The 15,684-nt window shown below is 37.6% G+C and overlaps 1 long non-coding RNA gene across 1 annotated transcript in view; it reads left to right on the forward strand.

Annotated features, from left to right (window-relative positions):
- Positions 1-361: 361 nt before the first annotated feature.
- The window catches only part of LOC116228778 (uncharacterized), a 153,660-nt gene continuing 138,337 nt past the window's right edge, over positions 362-15,684 (forward strand). The window contains exons 1-2 of the long non-coding RNA XR_016467342.1: positions 362-437; positions 1,959-2,023. This is a non-coding gene — a long non-coding RNA (uncharacterized LOC116228778). The remainder of the gene's footprint in view (positions 438-1,958; positions 2,024-15,684) is intronic.

Below are 15,684 nucleotides of genomic sequence, written 5' to 3' on the forward strand. Positions count from 1 at the left end.
CAATTTGTCAGCCTATTTAAGGGGTAAAATGAGTAAGTTTTAGCGTGACTGTATACCAGCCCTGTCTTGTTAATTACTGCTCGAATGCTGTTTTTCAAGGCCCTGATATCAACTGTGCACAGCAAAGGAAAGCTGTAATGAAGGAAGCTTGACATTCCGCCTATAGGATACGGAGTGCGTAATTTTAGCCTTCTGATTTTTAGATGAGCTGAACATACTCCTAACATCACCAGGCGTTGGTTCTGGATAAAATGTGATAAAATGTAGCAAATTGGAAGAGGTAAAGGTGAGGCAGTCCACTTCTGTCTGTTTATGGGACTTCATAATGGGAGACATTATGAAGTCAGCAGTAGCAATATGTGCACGATCTTCTGACACTTGTTCAGCTTATTTTGTAGACAATTTCTCCATGCTTTCCTGGCTCTGAAAGCTCAAGGGTTTGTTCACTCTCTTTCTGTAGGGTCAACTTGGGGTGGGGGAAAAATCTCATGAAGGAATGGACATTCAAGTGAACAGGTAGATGGGATTTGTTTGAGGAGGAAAAAAAAAAAATCACAAAAATCAAACCCAAAAACAAACCAAAATTCAAATGTGCTTTGTTTCATTCATTTAGATATCTTCCATCTTGGCAGCTTTGAAAGCAGGATGAGATGAGTTTTGTGTAGTCAAATTGTGGTCAGTAGGAGAAAACCACAAAAATTTATTTCATGTGTGATGAAGAACAAGTATCAAACCCAAATCTTTTATTTTACAGAACTTGCATGTGAACGAGAAAAAGAAAATAGAGAAAAAAAGCTTGAAGAAATAAAAAGAGGAAGTGGTGTGTGGGGGGGGAAGACAGTACTAAAACTGCAGTCTTAGCTTTCTAAACCCTTTTGCTTCTCTGATTGATACTTTTCAATTATACCTTCCCATTTCACTGACATTTGAAATGCTGTTTTTTTCTAGCGATAACTTCAAATGCTTAAGTTCCAACAGCACCAGTAACCCTGTTTAGCTGTAGTAGTAAATTGGTTCCTTGTACAACATAATGGCAGTGACAGCCTTTTGCTAGGGAAATGAGTTCTCCAATGGGACATGCCTATGATAAGACGTCCGGTTTTGAAATTGTATTTCTCTGTATCAGAATTAAATCTGGACTTTATATTTCTTTGCTGCCAGTGCTCCGTAGCTGGTCCCTATACAGTACGACCAAAGACTGACAAGTAATGCTTACACAGGAACCCTTTCACTTAAATTGGATTTGTCCTTTTATGTTTCCTCCTATTATTAGCTATTAAAATCTCTCAAAACCTTTTTTAAACAGTGATAGGGTTCGGCAAACCTGAAACTCACAGACTAGGAGGAGGAAAAAAGAGAATTCTAGTATTAACAGCAGTAATTTCCTTGCCTAGGTAAAATTAACTCACATTTAGTAAAATACTGTATTGATTCTCTGTGTTATATGGTAAGATATACAGAGTATCTTCATTGTGTTGAGAAAGGTCAGGATTTGAATGTATTGTATTGGCACAGCTAAAGGCCTTTTAAAAAAGGATACCAAAGAAAATACAAATCAGTGCCACTCCTGGGCACCTTTAGAAAATCCAAGCCTGCTTTCTTCTGGCTGTCATACTGTATTTCTTAGAGCTTTTAATGGTTAAAACAAAAGTAATGTGCTGTCTGTGCTGTTTGATTTGCATTGGTGCCTGACAGTACCCTAAGTGTGTGCATTCTGTTAGTGTATTAATACTGTATGCTGTAATGGAACAGCACAACTGAGGTCACTAGGAGATCATCACCACATGTAATTTTGTTATAACCTTAGCTTTACATTGTCATTTAAATAACAAAATAATAATCAGTCTGTAGGAAAGAGGTGTTCTTTTCCATTTTCTTGTGGTAAAAAAATTAACTCAATGTGATCCCTATATTGGTTGTCTCATTAGAGATACCAGTGTTATTTCTTCTTTCTTCAGAGAAATGTTCTTTGCAAATTTGGAAAAACCTGCTTGAAACTTCAGAGATCTTCAGAAAGAAAAAGGTATATTACATTTCAGCAGTTATCTCTGACTCATTTATAATATAAGTGTGGATGTCTTTATGGTAGCAATTACAGACAAGAATATGTTCAAACCAAGGTGGGTCTTAAAATACACTTTTTTGTAAAGACTGCTGGACTCATACAGGCTATCTGTATAACATTTGTGTATTTGAAAAGGCTGCAATTTTTTGTTTTCAGCTTACATTGGCAATTTTTAACAGTGAACCAGATGATATTTTTCCTAGTTATGGTAGTGATTTCACTGAACTCACTAAATGATTAAAAAATATTTTATTAAATGATTAAATTTACTGTCTAGTGAGTATTTGGCCCTTTAATTGATGATCTTTTTACTTTTTAAAACATTGACCAGAATATAACTTTTACAGCCACTGCCTGTGTTTTCTAAATGTCATTAATAATCAGAAATGTTGAATACAGAAGGGCAAGTTAAATCCTGTCACTGAAACAGCAAACAGCTTTAGTCAAATGTATTGGCACAGGATTAAAAATGCATCAAGCATGTATTTGTCTTCTCAATGGGAAGCCCTTATTAATAGTTTGAAGAGTAGAAAGCTTAGCCTTATACAACAAGCACTGTAGTAGTAGTTTTTTATTTTTTTTTTTTAGTTTTTTTTTAATAATATATTTTAATGTGTGAAATTGCAGGATGCCAAGGTTGCCATTAGAGCTTCTCTCTTGTTCCAGTAATTTTCCCACTTAGATTAATTCTTTCCTTTCACAAAAAAGCACTTCATAGTGGTCACAGCAGAAATGCAATGATACTGAGTACAGAGCAATAGTCTTGCAAGGTTAATTACTACACCACTGTCAAAATATTGGACATAACTACAAGGATGTGAATCGGCTCGCTTTCTAGGAGAAATCTCTCTCTGCTTTTCTCATGTGTGCGAGGCTGCTCTAAGGAAGTGTATATGCTTTATTCATGACTTTGGTGGAAATCTGGAGCTATAGGCAGGTTATTTTAGAGAAACCTCCTTCTTTCATTATGACCCCAGTGCAGCACGGCAGCATGCGACCACTGAGTTCAGTAGACCTGTGGACATGACTTCTATTTCAACAGTCCCTTTGAAAATAGAGCAGGTGAACTGTATATATTCAAAACTTTGTTTTGGCTTCTGACTGTAGAAATTTAAAAGAAAGTGTTTGTCTTCAACCTTGTCATCCTTCAAGCCAAGACACGTGAGGTTTGAGAACTCTAAAAACTGTGTCTTTGTATTTGGGAGGAAATCGCATCTAATTTTAAAATTAAATAAGGGGAAACCACCAAATCTATGTGTTGCCTGGCAGATGTCATAGTCTCTGTTTATCCTGTTGGCCCACAGCTAATAGAGACCTCTGAAGGCCTTACTGGAAACCTATAGAACAGAACTAAACTGATTTCTCTACCTCATTCACAAATTTAATCAAACTCTGCAGTAACAAAGACTGTGTATGAGGCTCTTCCTGGCTTACGATTTCTTGCAAGTACTCAAGAATGCTTATTCTACAGATGGTGACAGAATAGCTAAAGGCAAAATCTGACCAGATTGGTTCTGGATCACACTTTCGTATTCTATTCCAGCCTGTTGATGCCCCTCAGCTGAGTTAAATAACATTCTTGCTAAGAGGTCACCATTAGTCCACTCCTATATTTCACCCAGATCTCTTTGTGTTGTCATTTCTGCTTTTTGACAGCCAGCTGCTGTCACTTGACCATATTATTATGGTCCTTTTGCTGATGCTTTCTGGCCGAGCATGCCCTTTTCTCTAGCTGTCAGGCCACCCAGCCTATTGCCACCAATTGATGTAACTGGCCTCGAGGTTTTCTAACAAGGCACTCAGACTTAGCAAGCATGTTTCTACGTTATCTTTCACCAAACGTCTTTGCCCAAGGCACTTCTTGTTTGCCGAGGCAGTGCCAGAATTTTGGATAGGCTATAAGTTCTTCAAAGGTTATTTGGCGTTTTTTGTGTGTTGAAAAAAAGTTGATGTGATCCACTAAGGTGTTCCCAGTGTTTGATTTGAACTCCTCATACGGTTGGACTGAGAAATGGGCTGAAAAGTGTTGAATTCTGACAGAATAAATGTGGAAAATATCTTGTGCCTTGCTCTACTTTTATACAGTGTGCATTTTATTATTTATTCTTCCAAAATCATTTTTGAAATGTGCTTACCACGTTATTCTTTGAGCAAGAACAAATCATGTTAAATTAACAATGCAAATAAAAACAATTAACAAGATGACCACATGTCTGCTAATCAGCTCAATCACATTTGCAAGCTGACATAAAAAAACATAACAGCAACAAAAACACAACACAAAAAAACAACACTAAAGCCCTTAAAACCATTATAATTTGTGATTTTTATAGGAAAGTAATGTGTCTTCTAGCCTGCTTGGAAGCTTGAGGCCTTTCCAACAAGTGTAGCTGTGAGCCATCTCCTCACTGGTGATTCGCATCTAACAGACAACTGACCTTTCAGTCTGGGGGCTTTTGCCTTGTGCCCTTTAGCAGAAGTTAGCAGTTACAAAAGTAAGAGGTTGACTTTTTGAGTAGCCGGTCTTTGAAGATGTTGGTGAGTTAAAATCAACACCTTAAATTATACCCCGGATGAACTTGACATCCCTGATGAGCACAGTTCTTACACACCTCTTCTGAGTGCAACAACTGATGGATGGTGGCATATGCACTAAATGAAGCTTCCCTTAGATACGAGTCTTAAAGTTCTTTGTGTTTTGCTTTCCTCTCCTGTAGTTAATTGTGAAACTGAGGCATGGAAACTAAGTCACATGTCAATGTCCAGGGCTCGATTTTTTGTTTTCTAAGCTGTCTTACTTGTCTTAATTGGCAGTTCAGGTTTTAAATAACTGCTTTTCTGAATCCCTTCCAGTTGTGTGCACATGGCATTTTGTTAGTTGAAGCTTATTGTCAACTGGCTTTTTTTCCTTGTAAAAAAATCAATGCAATTTGAATTTTTTCTACCCAGACCGAATCCTTGGTAAATTGTTGTGGATGGTTATTGATTTCTTATATTTGTGAGTTTTTTTTTAATAGCATTAAGATAAACGGAAGTCTTATTGTGTTCATTTACAGGATAACACTTATCTAGACAAAAGAACACATAAGGACACAGCTTACCTATAGGAAAGATGTAGCAAATCACTTCTAGTAACACAAAATAATAAGAAGAAAACCTTTCCATTGCTGGGCAGAATGGGGAGATTGTTTTCTTGTCACTAATTTTGATTGAACTGAGTCTGTGCTTTTGGAACTGGTTCACTGATACAAGAAGAAGCATCCTTTAACTATTTCTTACACTTTTGTCCCCAGAAAACACAGTGAAGGCAAAATGAGTCTTAAATTAGGATTGCGAGTCTGATCTTCCCCCATAGCATCTGGTAAGGGAATGGAAGCATATCTATCTTTTAGACATCAGGTTGATTTTTCCTTCTAGACTGTCTCTAAAATAGAAAGATGACTCTCCTATTACACTTTGAATTCAAGTTGAGCAGCCATTTCTGGAAGCAAACGATAATGGAAAGTTGAGGAATGTTGCAAAGTTTATGAAGTCTCAACCCATCAAATAATAAAATATTTCCAGTGATGCTCAAGGCTTCCCACTTTTGGGATACAAATTTTTCAAGAAAGCACTGCAAGATTCCATTGCAGTGAGTCTGACCCTGACCCTCACCCTCATTTTAACATTCTACTGGAAATCCGAATTGGATTCCAAACTGTGTTGGATAGTTTCACATCAGTGTATTTCAGCTTACTGTGATAGCATGTTAAAGTAGACAAGACAGAAATTGAGATGAGCTACAATTCCATAGTGAGTCATGGAATAATAACAATAATTTTGACAAAGTAGAATGAAGGGACTGATAATGAATTCTAGCAGATTAATGATTGGCTAATGTGGGCTTCTTGGGACAAAAAGCACTTCTAGGGAACGTGTGATCCCAGGAGTGACTTGAATGTAGTGAATGTTGATGCACAGTGACAAATAGTTATGGACTCTAACATTTCACTTTCAAAAGAGCTGATATTTATGTTTTATAATGTACAACTGTTTTAGGGTTAGGTCATACACCAGAGTTACTGCAGGGAAAATTGGAATTAATTATTGCCGAATGGGATACTGAATAATAGTAGTAATCCAGAGGAGGATATTTTGAAATGTTTGATGTCTCTTCTTTTTTCTCTCCTTTCTTTTTTTTTTTTTTTTTAACTTTCATTCTTTTCTGGTTCCCTGTGGAGTGTTCAGTTCCTGGGGTGGCCTGAGGAGCGATCAGTGATGCTTTGCTTTGTAGTCTATTACAGCACAGCTGTTCATCAATTAGAATGGAGAAAATAATCCTGCTGTTTTAGAATAGCGTGATGTGCCTGCTACGTTATCAGGCAAAATGCAAACTGGATACATGAAACCCACGCAGTGAGGCTGCCAGTGTCAGGAGAACCTCTGACTCAAAAAACTTCTCCTTTATTTTTCTCTCTTTTTTTTTTCCGCCAGTTTAAAACTATAATTATAAACTTGAGCACCCACTCTATCTTATGACATGAAGGAGCATCCACAGTTGCCCTGCAGGAGCCAGTAGAGCTATTAGTGAATCAGAGTTCAAGAGAAAAGCTAAGAAATCTGAACCAGTGCTATGCTAATGCAGTGACAATTTGTACACTGTTTTTTTTCCTTTTTTTTTTTTCTTTCCATCAGGCCTTCTTTTCTTGTAATAGCAAAGGAATGTATGCTGAAAAGCAGATAGTTAGTGCCACTCTGTCACCATATGCCTTTCTATTTGGAAATTTGCATAAACAGCAAAACATTAAAACAGGATTTATAACCTCCCTCAAAAATAGAAAATATATGCAGAAGTTTCAAAAAGAAGCTATAGGAGTTAAGTTAAAAAGCCCCAATCCTAAGTCCCATTAATTGGAAACTGTACATTGTATTGATATTCATAACATGTATCTATTACACAGAGTGTGTAGAGTACTGTGTGTTGTTTGTATGTGAGTAGCCCTGTGCATTTCTGTTGTAATTGTTAATTTGTGGAGTAGACAGCTGAATTAAAAACCTGAGAGGTAGAGGGGGAGATGGAATTGATCCTCTCCACTCTTCCCAAACACATTGGTGTGCGCTCCAGTGCTACCAGAATTTACACTTAGTCATTATGGAAGGGAAAAGCATACTCTTGAGATCCTTTAGATCCCTTCCTCCTTGTTGAGATACTAACTGAAATATGTAAGAACAGCAGTGACAAATTAATTAGGGAGTGGGGTCATCTCTTTACTCAACACAGGTGATTTACAGTTGCAGTTTATGCCTTAGTCACTGAATCTTGACTTGGGTTCAAGACACCCATCTTCAGCCCTTGCAAAAGGAGATTGGCCTGAGGGTGAGGTTAACTGAGTTTTTACTTGGAAATAAAGTGGAAGGTTTTATTTTTTGTGCTGAAGATTTCTTTATTAAGAGAGTGAGCCTTATTCTTCCTTAACAGTTACCTGAGAAGCATTCACAAATGGGTAGTGGCCTCTGGTCTTTGAATGGGAGGCCTCAAAATAACACTTGGCATCAGAGAATGTCTGGTTTCCTATGCGCAGATGTCGGTGGCCCTTGCAGCCATGATTTCCCATCTCTGGGAACTTTCAATTGCTTTGCAAACCTTCCTCATCTTGCTTTTATTTTTCTTCTTTTTTTCTCCCCTCCTAGATTTGCATTTGAGCTCACCATTTTGTAGCTCTTCTCACTTGTGTAATTGTACATGTGTATGCATTTATGATTTTTGTTGTTCCCCTCTTTCTTACCAACACTCCTGCTGTTGCATCTTTCACAAACATTTGTCTTCATTTCTCCCTCTAGTAAGAGAATACACTCTTTAAAAGCAAGGATGCTGGAACAGAGATTGTGCTTTATTCATTTACTTTGGCAATTATACTGTAGTAAGTTATTCATTATTCATAATGCCTCATGTACTACTGACTAGTGCTGTATAGCTTCTAAATGTAAGGAAGTTGTAATATGAGACATTAAGTGATAGGAGATCCTACTTTATCATTGCTTCTGCTCAGTCTTAGGTCATAAGTGAGTACAAAGCAGCTATTTGGGGTGCAAATTAACAGGCATGTAGATTCGTAGTAATCACTAGGAGTTGAATGGTTAATCTGTACCCAGTAATTTTATTTACTTTTAATTTAATTTATCTTTTCTGGGAGGAGTCTGAAAACAGAATCCCAAATCTTCAAATGTGTTTGCTAACTGGACAGGTCTACAATTTTAAGTATAATATCTACAATTTTAAGTATAATATTTGGCTTGTGAACATTTTGTAAACAGCTCCTGAAAAAGTTGTATGCTTCCTATATGTTAGGTTTTGCATTATCTAAACAATTTCTCAGTACTGTAGATATATCTTTGATTTCATCCATGTAAATCTCTACTGTCAGCACACAGGACAAATGGTGCTCAGCTGGGTACCACATGCAAATTGAGCTCTTTATTTCCATGGAGAATAATAAGAGGTCAGTGAAGGATTTTGCAACTGCCTCTCAGCCTCGTTGGGGCTTTGGCTATATATGAGGTAGTTTTACTCATCTTTCCTTCTGAGATGGCTCTCGTGCTGCTCACGGTAGTGAGTAAATATATGCATGATAGAAAAGGGTGGAAATAACTGCATGGATACCTGGAGGAAAAGTTCAGTTTCATTAATTGTGCTATGTAGGCGGTAAAGTATTTGGTAAGAATTCAGTGATTCATTTCATTCACCTTTGGCATCTACAGAATTGTCTAGTGTGGCTTTTATTTATTTCTTTGTTTGTTTTACCTAAGGTAGTCCCTTGAGTGAGTTCTCCTATAATAAAAAAGAAAAATTTGGGGGAAAGATTCACCTGCTGTTTCTGTTCACAGCTGGATGAGAGCAGTCCTTTCAAATGCTCACTGCTCTCTGCTGACCACCCAGAGAACTCTGCTATAAAGGGGATACTGAAGCTGGAGGAGAAGAGTCTGGCCTTTTGTATTCACTCAGCATGTGTAGGGCATGAAGTGGGCAACAAACATTTTGTGCTTAGTTATAGAGTTGTATCTGAAGTGAGGTCAGAGGTGTTTAGTAATGAGTTTTCATAACTGACCTACTGAACACAAAAGGCCAGATTGGCAAGTGAATGTGAGGTTCCCTGTTGGGATGAAATGTATCTTTGCTCTGAGCCAGCAATGGACTCCTGACCTGTAAATCCCAAGTAAATGCTCAGAGCAGTAGTCAGTGATAGAAACTTGCTTTGGTCTTTAGAGTGCTGCCCTTACACAGCATCTGGTCTGAAAACATAGGACATGATTTCAGAATTGGAAAATTTTAGATGCCCGCGATTAGGCTTCCAACCGCTCAAGGGTTTGGATTTTTCTTTAGTGGTAATTTTCTTTCAATTTGTTGTTATGGAATACCAAATTAAGTGTCTTCTGGTATTTCTTTAGGATTTTAGTTGTAAATAACTGAGGCACAAGAGCATGGCTTTTGTTTACAGTTGTAGCTGCTGATTGAAGTCATTAGGTCATTCCAAGGTATCTGTAAAGGTAGAAAAGGCAAGTTATATATGAGGTCTTAGTCCTTATATATGAGTCCTTAGTCTGTAGTCCCTTACGTGTATTTAGTAGCTGAGCTGGTTTGTTGTAGTATCACTTTTGCATAGGTCGCTTTTATAGTTTAATTGTACCTAATCCACAGTATTTGCCATAGTGGCAACCTCCTTTCAAGGATCTATCAGAAATGTCTGTGTAGAATTAATTTCCCCATAAGCACTGCAAATGCAGGGCAGCACGAAGTGTATTTTACAGGAGAAGCAATGCTGGCTGCTAGATTTCAGTTGCCACTGTGACTGTACGCACCATTGATGCATGGAAACTCTGCTTCTGGGCTATTCACTGTGAAACTGCCCAGCAGTTTATGGTTGTGCTGATGAAAACACACTTTATTGCTGGTAGTGTTTTTTCCAGAAAGCTTTTCCTGAAATTTCCCATGTTTTATCTTAATTCTCAAGTTCTGAATGCTCTTCTTTCAGAATTGTCATGCAGAACGATGAATTTCTGGTGAACAGAAAGAATGAGCAGAAAACCTACACCCTAGCTTCTGTTTTAGAGTGTGTTTGGGAGGGTTATATGTAGAAGATCTTCAAACCATGGCCCTTGCAAGTAAAAGAAAGTAACATACTTTTCACTAGACTCTTACTATATTTGTTTTATTAAAGTTTTTGATGAAGTGAGAGACTGAATTCACCAATGAAATTAATTTGACAGTCCTTCACTAATTCTTACACAATGTGTGTCAAAGTTGCAATATAGCAACAGTTCAGCATGACTGGTAGTAGTGCTCTGAAGAAGCCTAGCATTGGAATAGCGTATCGATTGAACTTTGGCACTAAAGCAGACATCTGAATAGCATATGAGAAGAGTACCAACAATGGACCTTAAACATGCCACTGCTTTACTTGCTTTGCCTAGTAAAGATTACTTCCCAACAGCAACAAAAAACCCCCACCTCTCAACATAATAAGATAGGAGAATGAGAATAATTCCATAATTATTTCATGGATGGAACTCTATTTAGAAATGCAAAAGACTGTTGTATTCCTAGAGGGAAAGAACATTTGTAAAACCTTTGTTACCGATACTGTTGAAATCCTTTTGTTCACAAATACCTCAAGTACATACTTAAATTTCATTGATCTTGAGCTTAAAGTTGAGCACATTCTTAAGCACCTTCTGCAATGGAGTTGAAGAATGGGACCACAAACTTAAAAAGTTTGAGGACTGGATCCATCTCTACCAGAAAAATGGTCATCTGTATTTTCAAGTGTACAGACTGGTACCTAGATAATTTGTATCCTTGTAAATGTGCTGAGGTTTGAAAACAGGGTGATACAAACATGTTTGGAAGCTACTGAGGCCTGAACAGAGATCTGTGGATTTGTGTTAAACTTTTCTTTGCAATATCCATGTACTTCTGCTGCTGTGCAATCAGTTTGCTTAACAAATAACCTGTGGTTTAAATGTAGAAAGATATGATACATTAATTAACAGTTTGAAAGAAAAAAATGAAGGCCTGCATGTAAGTTTGGAGGAATTCATTTTTTATTGGTGTTCGTGGGAGACCTTAGCTTGCTCTGTTCTTTACCCCAGTGTGGAGGCATGTTGATCGAAAGCCCCGTGTAACAAAGAGAAAGAACTCACACCACAGATATTTTCTGAAATGGAAATAAAACATGTGGTATTAGTATCTTGTCAATGTTAAAAAGAAATACGTGAGTCTAAAAAAACAATTCAAAATGTGTTTTTTCCAGTGCATAGATATATACCTATATACTTATTTTAATGTAGCAGGTTCAGTTGGTCTATTCCTCTTCCTCCCCCTCCCTTCCTTCTTTTCTTTCTTTCTTTTTTTTTTTTTTTTAAGCATATAAATTCCAACCGTGTTTTGTGTGAAGGGTCTCAGTGCATACTGACATTGTGAGTGTCAGCTCCAGATCACTTTAATCAGAGAGTGGATATGCATGATAAAACGGATAAGGGACTTTAATCAAAAAATCCGCTGGTCTGGAAACGTGACGCACTCCACCAAACACACTTCATCCCACTTTTCTTGTGCCACTGCCAAGATTTTTATTTCATGAATATGCATTGGACATGATATTACATTAAAATGTGACATTGTTGTGTAGTGGTAGGGATTTAGAATTAGAATAAATAAATAAATAAATAGACTTCTCTAAAGTTTTTTGTAATTGAACATTAGTATCATGTTGTGATTTTAGATATATTTATTCACCTACCCCCACTCTCCTCCTTTTCTCCAAAAATTATTTTTGAATTGAATATTGAATTCCTCCCTTTCTGCTTAATAAGAAAAACAATAGTAACAGATAGATGCATTATTTAACTTTTTCCTATAAGCATAATGTATAGAGTTCTCACTGAGGAATTGTATTTTTGCATATAAAGTACATGTCTGCAGCTCTGTGGCTGGGGGCATTTTTGCTTCTACAGCCAGGAATAACTCTAGCACAGAGCCCACTCCAAAGTCCATTATTCTCTATGCAAAGACTGCCTCTGAATTTTACAGGATTTGGATCATGTACCTAATAAACCGAGAAACCCTTTGGTTCCCCCATAATTTTGCTGTGTTACATTGTTTCCTGGAAATTGATGAGGATTATAAAACTGAAATTTGCATCATTAAGCCTGTGCTAGTTTCAATTTTAGAGTTGTATTATTTCATGTAGTTGGGCCAATCAGCTTTTAGTCACAACATGTAAGCATTTCTACATCTGTCTCTTTGTAAACCCCCACCCCATGAATTCTGAGAACTGATTTCTCAGACAATATACCTTGAAACACACATCCTGGCATGTGGTGAAGCATCCATCAGATTAAAGATGAATGTGCTTGCTGTCTTACCATTTCTCTGCCACAAATACACACAGGATGGCACTTGAAGAAAACAGATTTGTCTAAATGGAGTAGGTTGCATCTGGAAAAAAAATGTGGGGCAGGTCTAAGTGGGTACAAAACTGTTATCTTCAGTGGAGATGTGCTTAATTGCACAAAGGCTTTGCCTTTCAGCAGACAAAGACAGGTTACTACAAAAGTACTGGTGAGTAGTTTTGTGGTGCATTGGGGCAGATAACCAGGTGGTGTAAATTGTGGAACAGAGTTTTGATTTCTTCTTTTCCCCAATCTAGGTGATTTGGGTTAAATGAGAGAGAATGATGCTGCCCTCCTTGCACTTGTGATTTGAAATCTGTAGAGGAAAGCGTGTTAAATGGTTAGCAAGTTCTCCTTACTGTTATTATTTTTAAGCTGGGGAGAAGAACTGAGACTATTTAGTAGCTGAGGACTGTTGTGTATTGGTTGTTCAGTGAGGATCTCTTCTTGTAATGGATGCTTTCTGAGACTAATTTTAATTAAACTCAAATAAACAAAAATCATAATTACCTGACTAATGATCTGAAGCACCAGTATTTCATTACCTGTGTTGTTCAAATGTAGTAGAGAGGCTGCACAGAGCTTTCTTGCTCCGTGTGGAATCATATGGGATTTTTAAGCAGTAACCAAAGAAGATGGTTTCATCTAGCCCCTAGCTTGTACTCCAGACTTCTGAAAGAGAGACAAAAAAAAAAAGTAACTATTGCCCTGACAAGGGCAAGCAATATTGGAGATAAAAATGCAGAGCTCTTTAAACTGCTTCTACACTAAAGTTATGGTCATTTCAAATAGAATTCCTTTATGAGACTCAATTTCTCTAGAATTTATACCTGCAATATATATCTTCTGCTGGTGAAAGCTTGACATTGTCCCAGATACTTATCAGGAAGTGAAATTGAGATGCTTTCAGGAATTTTACAGACACTTATTGGCATATCTGTGTCAGGGAGTTTAGAACTTCCCCTTTCTGCAATATTCGTTTAACAGCATTGTGAGGACCAGGAAGAATGGCAGCTCTTTTTTTTTGCCAATTTTTAGCAGGTAAGGTGGTGTGAAGAACCATTTATCCTCAAACCTAGTTTTGGCACTTTCCCTCTCTTGCTCTGTTGCAAAAATAGGAAATGTGGTACAGGTACTTCCTCAGGATGTTACTGCTCTACTGAAAAGCTGGTCCGTGCCTCTGGGAAAGAGCTCTCACACAGTACCAGGGCTTGGTGCTTCTCACACCTGCTTTGGAGCCCAAAGTTTTCAAGGAGGCCTATGTCTTCTTCCTATAGTTCTGAGTGCAGAAGGCTCTGTGCAAACTGAAAGATGTCCTTGGCGTTTATACAGCTTCAGAGGGAGTACTGAGGGCTCACTGTCAAGATTTTTCCTCTCATAATCCATCAGCAGTAGGATCTTGTTGCTTTTAGTGTCTGTTCTTTTCTCTTTTAAATAATGCCTTTCTGAAAAGGACTTTTTTGTCTTTATTCATGTTTGTATGGTTGTGTTAATTTATAGAAAATTTTGCTTGTTATATGAAGCACAAGCTTGGTTTACTGAAAGCTCCTGTGATTTCTGAACTCACACAGTGTTTTTAATTAGGAAATACTTTCTAATAGTCAAATTAAAGTTTTTTTCAAAAACTTTTTTCCAGCTCCAACTCTGTCCTCAGACACTGAGTCATCTGAGTAAGAAGTAATAAACCCTATTACTCCTCTGCTGCCCACCTCACAATGTGACAGTGTCATAGCTTTTACTGTAACCAGGCAGCTTAGGATGTGGATGCAGTGGTATGGTAGCACGGTAGAGCAAGGGATATGCTCTTCTGTGTAGATTTCAAAAAGGAAGTCATGGCTGTGAAAATAGTCAAATAGTCAAGCTGTTAACAGGTTACAAAGGACAATGACTTCAGTGGAGCAGCATTCATGGTCTGGAATACCTATAGATTGTGGATGTGCACTTGTAGGAGAGCTTTTAGCAGCTGATAGAGATATCTGCAAAGACAGACATCACTCAGAACTGCCTAATTTAGAATGAAACATCCCCAAAGGAAATTACCATTACAAAAACTATTATTTAATATTAAAGGTAATTGTAACACAAGGGCATGACTCATGTCCTTGTGTTACAATTACCTTAATATTAAATGATAGTTTTCTGAATGGTAATGAGGGGAACTTAAATCTGAAACTCTCTCCTTAACCCTTACTACTGTGCCTGGGAGTTAATATTTTTAAAGCATGTCTGTATAGTCTGTCACCTACTCGTGTACCCTGTTAGTAATGGCAGGGGATGGAAGGCAGATGTATGTAAGTTGCTCTGAAAGTAATGCCTCCTGTTTTTTTCCATGGACGCTACAACGATGCAAGGAACACAATATGCACTGTTTAACAGAGCAAATTTTCAGTTACAAAACACTTTTTTTCAATGTAGACACCACTGTTCACTATGCATTTTCACCAACAATGAATGAAAACCTGCAAGCTGTACTTATTAAAAAATAAAAATAAAAAATCTGCACCAGTGGAGGTGATCTATTATTACACCACTGTTATGATGTTTTTTTTGCTAGGAAAATGTTTCCCATGCAGTCCATCTTTCAGCAGCCTGAACAGATGGAAGTCAGAAGGTTCAAAATCTGAACTATATTGTGGGTGTGGTAGGGCAGTCTAGCCAAAATTGTCAATATGCTCCACGATCTTCAAACTGGTATGTGTCCTGTTATCATGTTGCAAGAGGAAGATTGTCTCTTCTCTGGCCTGACTCAGTTTGAGACTTCATCTTAGCATCATGATGTAGCAGTCAGTAACAGTAGGAATGTTGCTGCTGTTGTTTCTAACTCATTGAAGCCAATATTCAGCTCCATACACAGTTTCCTGGTTGTAATCTGCTGATTGGTGTAGATGAGCTGTTGTCATTTAATGCTGTGATAGCTGTGTGTGACTATCTAGAATGTGGCTTATTCCACATCACTGTCACCACTGCTGAAATGTACCACCTCATTGTGCTCTTTTGTCACAAATCTGCCGTTTGGTCTCTACAAACATTCAGCAAATGTCCATGAATGTTAGTGGGTGCAATCATTTCCGCACAGAAGAATTCAGTGACGCACCTGTGCTTCATACATGCTTCTGTGTCAGACTGTTCCTTTGCTGCCATCTGTCACAGAAAAAAAAAAAAAAAAAGTGCAATAATGGTGAGAGGGTTTA

The sequence above is a fragment of the Phasianus colchicus genome, chromosome 5 (assembly GCF_987193195.1).
Source record: "Phasianus colchicus chromosome 5, bPhaCol1.hap1.1, whole genome shotgun sequence".
Lineage (NCBI taxonomy): Eukaryota > Metazoa > Chordata > Aves > Galliformes > Phasianidae > Phasianus > Phasianus colchicus.